The following is a 6,920-nucleotide window of genomic DNA, read 5'->3' as shown; positions in this document are numbered from 1 at the left end:
GATACCTAAAGCTCAGTTAAGAATTGGAAGCAGTCCAAATCTTGCTGGGGATTTGGGGCTTGGAGCCACAGTGACAAAAATATCTGCCAGGGAGCCAGGAAATGAAAACCCAGAAGAATGCTCCTCTCCACACCTTGCTGCCTTTCAGGTATGGAAAGCTGCCGTCTTAGAGCATCTGTACCAGGAACCATGTGCCAAGAAAGCTTCCTTTAGTGAATTTCTTTCAGCCAGGAAGGCAAAGGTTCCAAAACTACAATTCAGTCATTGTCAGACCTGGAATTCCCTTCCTGGGACGATTACATTTTGCTCCTGCTTAGCTCCTTGTTGCTTAGCAACCACAGTAGCATCAGGGGAAGCCACCAGAGAGAAGAGCCCTTTCCAAAGTGGGGCTGGGGTGGGAATCATCAGGAGTGGAAATTACCTTCTCACTTCCTAGAGAGATGATGATACGGTGTGTACCTAAGAGATAAGATAGAGGTGGTAGAATTAGGATGCGTCTGGAGAGAGTCATTTAAATGTCCACATATTTAATCATGAAAACCAGTATTCAAACAGAATTAGTTTACTTTGCAATGTAAATTATTATCTAATATTTCCTACAAGTTTCACTCTGAGGGATTCCTTGGGGCATGATGATGGTTCTCAGTTTATCGAGGAGGAAACTGAGGTAGAGGGGGCTAAGAACGTGCTCAGCTTCACCCAGCCAGTTAATGGCAGAGAAGGACTAGAATCCAAGTCTATCATTGTCTATGGCTCCATTGTCTATTGATTGGTTGGTTTATCATCCTTTCATTCATTTATTCATTCATTTGTGATACAGGATCGATGTTCATATACTATGCATAGGTAGGCAAGGTGGTGTCAAAATGCTAAAGTTTTAAATTAACCACTGCTTCAAACTCATCCCCATCCCCCCTCATCCTATCATCCTGTCCCCCCTCAGGATCCAAAAAGTAAAGAGATATCACCTGGCTGAGCAGGTATCAAGTCTTCATTCTGACCAATTAGTCCCATGTCATATCCTTAAGTATTTTTGACATTTTATCAATTATTACTGTACATTGGGCTCCAGGTACAATTTTAACCAGTGAAGATTCAGAAGTATAATGCAAAACCCTTGACCTCAAGGAATTCACAGATTGTGGTTGCGGGGGAAGTGAAAAATAAGGGCATAGTTTTTTTTTTTTTTTTTCTCTCAATACTTCTTACAATAGGGAGCTCCTTGTTATTTAAGATGATCTGTTCTCATCTCAGATCCAATCACAGCGTTTTCTATTATATTGACCTGTGATCTGCCTCCCCAAAACCTCAGCTGATTGGGGCTGGTTATGCCCTCCAGAGCAGAGGCAAGTGAACTAATCCCTGTTTTTCCTGATGTCTTTCTTACATCTAAAGACAGTTTTCACATCTCACTCCAATTGTTCACAGTATGCTCTTACTGTTCTATTGGGACTCTCTTCTGTCCTAAAATAAAAAAAATGGAGAGAATTCTATAGCTCGCTTGCTCCTTAGACGATTTTAGAATGCCCCTCCTTTTTCAGAAGAGGGGTCTGAGGGTCAGAGAGATGAGGGTACTTGCCAAATAAGCTTAAAATCAAGTCTCCTTAACAGACTTGTATGTGACCTTTTCATTGCATCATTGGAGCATACTCCCAATATCTACATTTCCAGAATTACCCCCAAACGCCAAATATGGCCCAATATCACTTTACAGTTCACTGTGGTTATCACCTCCTTTGGTTAGTTACACCTTCTATTAATGCTACCTCATCTAAGATTGTAGGAGCTTTCCAAGTATCTTGATCCATTGTCAGGGTACACCCTTTTTATTGAATCAGTGATTCTCAATCATTTGCATATTAGAAGCACCCAGGGCATTTTGTTTTGTTGTTAATCCTCACCAGAGGACATTTTTTCCATTGTTTTTGTTTTTGAGAGTGGAAGGAAGGGAGGGGGGAGGGGAGAGAGAGAAAAAAAAACATCCATGTAAGAGAGATACATTAAGTTATTGCCTCCCACACTCCTCCCCCAGCCCCCCACCCAACAGGGCCAGGGATTGAATCTGCAACCCAGGTACATGCCCTTGACTGGGAATTTAACCCACGAGCCTTAGATGTGGGGGCCAATGCTCTAACCACTGAGATCACAGGCCAGGGTGAGGGCATTTATTATTAAGACCAATAAAATCAAGATAGGTCCCAAGCAACAGTAATTTCTGAATTACAATGTGTGCTGAGACTCACTACATTAGATAATACTACCTCATTTTCCAAAAAGGGGAGAATCAATATTATATTTAAACCCAAGGAATGTGTATGTGTGTATGTATATGGGGTGGTGGGGTGACTGGCTCTGAGTATTTGATTATATTACTTGACCTCAACTTCTTATACAGGAAAAATGTGTGGGTTTGACTCCTTTCTTCCAGCTCTTTAGCTCAGAGATGTGAAAATGACATGACCTAGCCTTGCACTTGGAACCATATCTTGCTTGCATATATGCCCTTTATGTGGCCCTCAGGTTATGTAGGGAATGAATGATCTTACTGTTCTGGGATGGGGTCTGGTGCAAGTTGGGGAGGGGTTCTGTGATGACAATTTTACAGGTTAGACACAGGGATGTCTAGAACACAGAGGCATAGCCCAACGGGCAGAAAGTCAGTTATTTGGTTCAGAGGAAGCTTAATTTGTGCCCACATTTATTGATATTTTCTATGCAGACACAGCCCAATTCTTAATAGTTTTAATTTTGGTTGGAGAAAACATCTTATAGGGAAAAAATAAAGTATATGTGTACAAAGGGGAAAGGAAATGTGTATGTTAAATAGATAATAAATGTGCTGAAAGTCTAAAGAGGATAAGATTTCTGACCTCACCCTCCTCCTGCCATTTCTGCATTTGTGCTCCATACACTTTGTAAACATCTCCTTTCTGGCATTTCCATACATTAGGTATAGTTCCAAGTTCCATGCCAGTCTACCCCACTTGGTTGTGAATTCTGAGTTTGTATCTCTAGTTGCTACCATAGTCCATGCTAGATAATGATTTGTTGAGTAATTGCAAAATGCTGATTTTGGAGATTGTGCAGTATTAAGAGATGTATGTTGTGTGCATGCCCATCAGCTGCTCAAATGGTCCCTTTATTTTCTCAAGTCCCTGGGGCCCTAGGAAAAGGTATCTTAAACTTGCATTGTACTGATTTTTAGGCAACTTTTTTTTACCAGTTTCAGACTTTCTGTGTTTCAGGATCTAGTTCTCAGATAACCAGAGAGTGGTCTACTTGGGAAAGAAGGTAACAATTCCTGTGCCAATCAGCTAGGATTTGAATACAGGTCCAGTTCTTTAAGTAGACATTTCACTCAGGGATGGGGCTTCAATTTTCAGGAATCATTTATTATTATATTACTAGAGGCCCAATGCACAAAATTCATGCAAGAGTAGGCCTTCCTTCCCCCAGCTGCCAGCATCGGCTTCCCTCTGGCACCCAGCACCCAGGCTTCCCTCTGGCCCTGGCTTCGTCCAGAGGACATCCAGAATGACGTCCGGTCTAATTAGCATATTACCCTTTTATTATTATAGACCAGTGGCCTGGTGCACGAATTTGTGCACAGGTGGGGTCCGGCCAGCCCATCCTTATCAGGATGCGGGGGGGGGAGGGGGGGCAATCAGGGGCGGGGCCAGGGGGAAGGACTGTGGGCGATTGGCTGGCTGGCCCCATCCCCTGGTCAAACTACCGGTCGAGGGGACAATTTGCATATTAGACTTTTAATATACTGTATAGGATCATATATTTAAATGAAAATACATAAAATACATTATATGTGACATATATGTAGATGTATATGCATGTATGTATATATGTATATATATTTTATACATAGATATATAAAACTAAGAGTGAAAGGGTTCTCCCTTTTCTTCCCCCTCACTTTCCTCCCCTCATTTAAAGATGGGCTATGTGTAAGGAAAGAACACTGGATGAGACATCAAGGACATGGAGTCTTTTCATGGCTGTGCCTTAACTCTGTGACTCTGGGCAGTTTATTGCATCTCTTTCCTCAGCCTTAGGGTGAGGGGTTTGACTAGGTCAGCTGTGGGCAAACTACAGCCCGTGGGCCGGATCCGGCCGGTTCGGCTGTTCTATCTGGCCCGCGAAGCCAAAAGAGCGGAGGGTTCTCTTGCTCTCCCCTCCGCTCCTTTACTTTGAATTTATATTAGTTCACACAAACACTCCATCCATGCTTTTGTTCCGGCCCTCCGGTCCAGTTTAAGAACCCATGTGGCCCTCCAGTCAAAAAGTTTGCCCACCCCTGGACTAGGTGGTATCTCAGATAAGCTTTTGCTGCACTATTATTCTGTAGACTTACCATCTATTACAGTAACTTTAAAAAAATATCCTCACCCAAGGTCATGTTCTTTTTTTTAAAAAAAATATATATATATTATTGATTTTTTACAGAGAGGAAGGGAGAGGGATAGAGAGTTAGAAACATCGGTGAGAGAGAAACATCGATCAGTTGCCTCCTGCACACCCCCCACAGGGGATGTGCCCGCAACCAAGGTACACGCCCTTGGCGGGAATCGAACCTGGGACCCTTCAGTCCACAGGACGACGCTCTATCCGCTGAGCCAAACCGGTTAGGGTGAAGGTCATGTTCTTACTGATTTTGAGAGAGAGAAACATCGATGTGTTGTCTCCCAAAGGCACACTGACAAGGGATCAAACCCTCAACCTTTTGGTGTATGGGACAATACTCCAACTAACTGAGCCATCCGGCGAGAACTATAGCAACATTTAAATAAGGCACGAGCTTCTCTGAGTTCCTCTTCAAAGAAACACAGCACAGGAAGACCTTGTGAATATGCCGAGGTTACAGAAGGCAAAGGACTTGAGCAACAGGCAGTCACATGCTCCTGGGCAAACCCTTCTGATTTCTGAGGCTCACTTTTCCAATTTATAAAGTGTAGGAAATGGCCCACATGCCATCTTAGGCCTCTGTGGGCTTTGGTATAGAAATTTAGGTACACAGGGACATGGGCAAAGGTCAGCTAATTACAGAGAATGATTGTTTTGACACTGTGTCAAAACAATTGATCTCTATTCTATCATCAACTCATATGCCCTGATAATATTTTCATTTCAGGATCACTTTCCTGCTAATAATAAAAATCCAGAATAAAGGGTAGCAGAAGATTTATTGAAATATGGGTTTTAACAGAGTTCTTCCAATGATGAATAACAGAAGAAATGTTTGTAGACAATCAGAACATTCCTCTTGGGGAGAGGTGAGAGCAGCAGGGAGGGTCCCATCCAGAACATGGACCAGGATGGGAGTTGGGGGGTCTTCCAACCCAGTCTCCCTTGCCCTACTTCACTGCAGCATTTCTATGAAAAGTGTGAGGAGTGAAGAAGCTCAATGGCAGAACTCAAAGGAGCAGCCAATCCAGATAGGCAGTGGCTGAAGTGGTTGGGGGGTGGGGGGGGGGCTCTTCCTCATCACTACCAAATCATTCCCCAATCCAGATGTCCAAAAACTCTCCTATAAAACGTGGCAGTCAAGAGTCCTCTCAGAATCAAAGTTCTGAGAAAACTCTATCCAATGTCTTTAGGCAAAACCGCCTGCAAACCTTGCGGAATCCACACCCGTCCTATATCCTATATAATAAAAACCTAATATGCAAATTGTCCCCTCCACTGGGAGTTCGACCGCTTGCTATGACGTGCGCTGACCACCAGGGGGCGGCGTGGAACATGGCAGGTGTTGGCAACAAGCCACTGGCAGCGGGGACAGTGGAGGTGCTACTGGCCCCAATGGGCTTTTGAATGAGCGGGGCTGCAGCTGCTGGGACCACAGGGCCTGGTTGGGATCCCCAAGGGTTTGCGCAGGAGCGGGTCTGCAAGGCTGGCTGGGAGAGAGCGCGCTGCCCATCAGCTTCCCTGTGGTGCCGCTGTGCAGCCCAGAGGCCCACACTCCGCCCAGCCTACAGTGTCTGGCTGCGCTCACTGCATCTCCACATGGGGACTCCCGCGGGGTGACTCAGGTGGAGGGGCACGTGTGGGGGCCTGGGGACCCAGTTGCTGCCCAGGGCCCATAGGTTAGCTGAGACCTGCCCTTCCCTGCCAGATGCTCACGCTTCAATCACCAGTGAGGCCTAGGGACCGCACCTGTGCACAAATTTCATGCACCGGGCCTCTAGTTGTCCTATAATGTCCTATAATGAAGACATGTCCCTGAGGAGTTCCATTCCTCAGTTGTGGATACAGATACCCAAATACAGATGCCCAAAGAGATTAAAGGGTCACCAGGGTTTTTATGAACTGAAGACATTCTGCCTTATCCTTTCCACCACCCTGAACCTGCTTGCCAATTAGCATTTGTCATCTCTCTGTGTCTTTCCCGATCAAGTATCCAATTTTTGTGAATAACGAGAAAATGCACATAAGCATCTAAATGCAAACATGTAGCTTAACAAAAAATAAACCCCTGAAAGTGAAATGTAATTACCAGGTTAAAAAAAAAAAAAATGCACCCAGGTTTCAGAGCCTATCACATCGCGCGCCTCCCCCCAAACACTGCCCCTGTTGTGTCAGATAGTGGCAGTGTTGAGCCCGGGAACGGACGCCGAGCCCGCGGCGGTCCCCGCGGCCTCCCCGTCTCCGCGGCTGACTCTGGAGCGCAGCAGCCGCTGGGCCGCGCGGGCGCTGGGGAGCGGGAGGGGCTCGAGGGGCGGCCAGGGGGTCCCCAAGCGGCCTCCACGAACTGTTTTCCTTCTCCCCCGGCTAGAGCCCCATTCCCTCCAATTGATCGAAATTCACCGAAAATCAGAGAGAGGGGAGGGTGAGGGAGAGGTCTCTCATTACTGGCTGCGCCTCCTGGGGCTGGAGCCAGGGGAAGCGGCCCCAGGTTGGTGGGGCGAACG

This window comes from Plecotus auritus (genome assembly GCF_963455305.1).
Source record: "Plecotus auritus genome assembly, chromosome: 8".
Classification (NCBI taxonomy): domain Eukaryota; kingdom Metazoa; phylum Chordata; class Mammalia; order Chiroptera; family Vespertilionidae; genus Plecotus; species Plecotus auritus.
Note: the sequence above shows the minus strand (reverse complement) of the source record.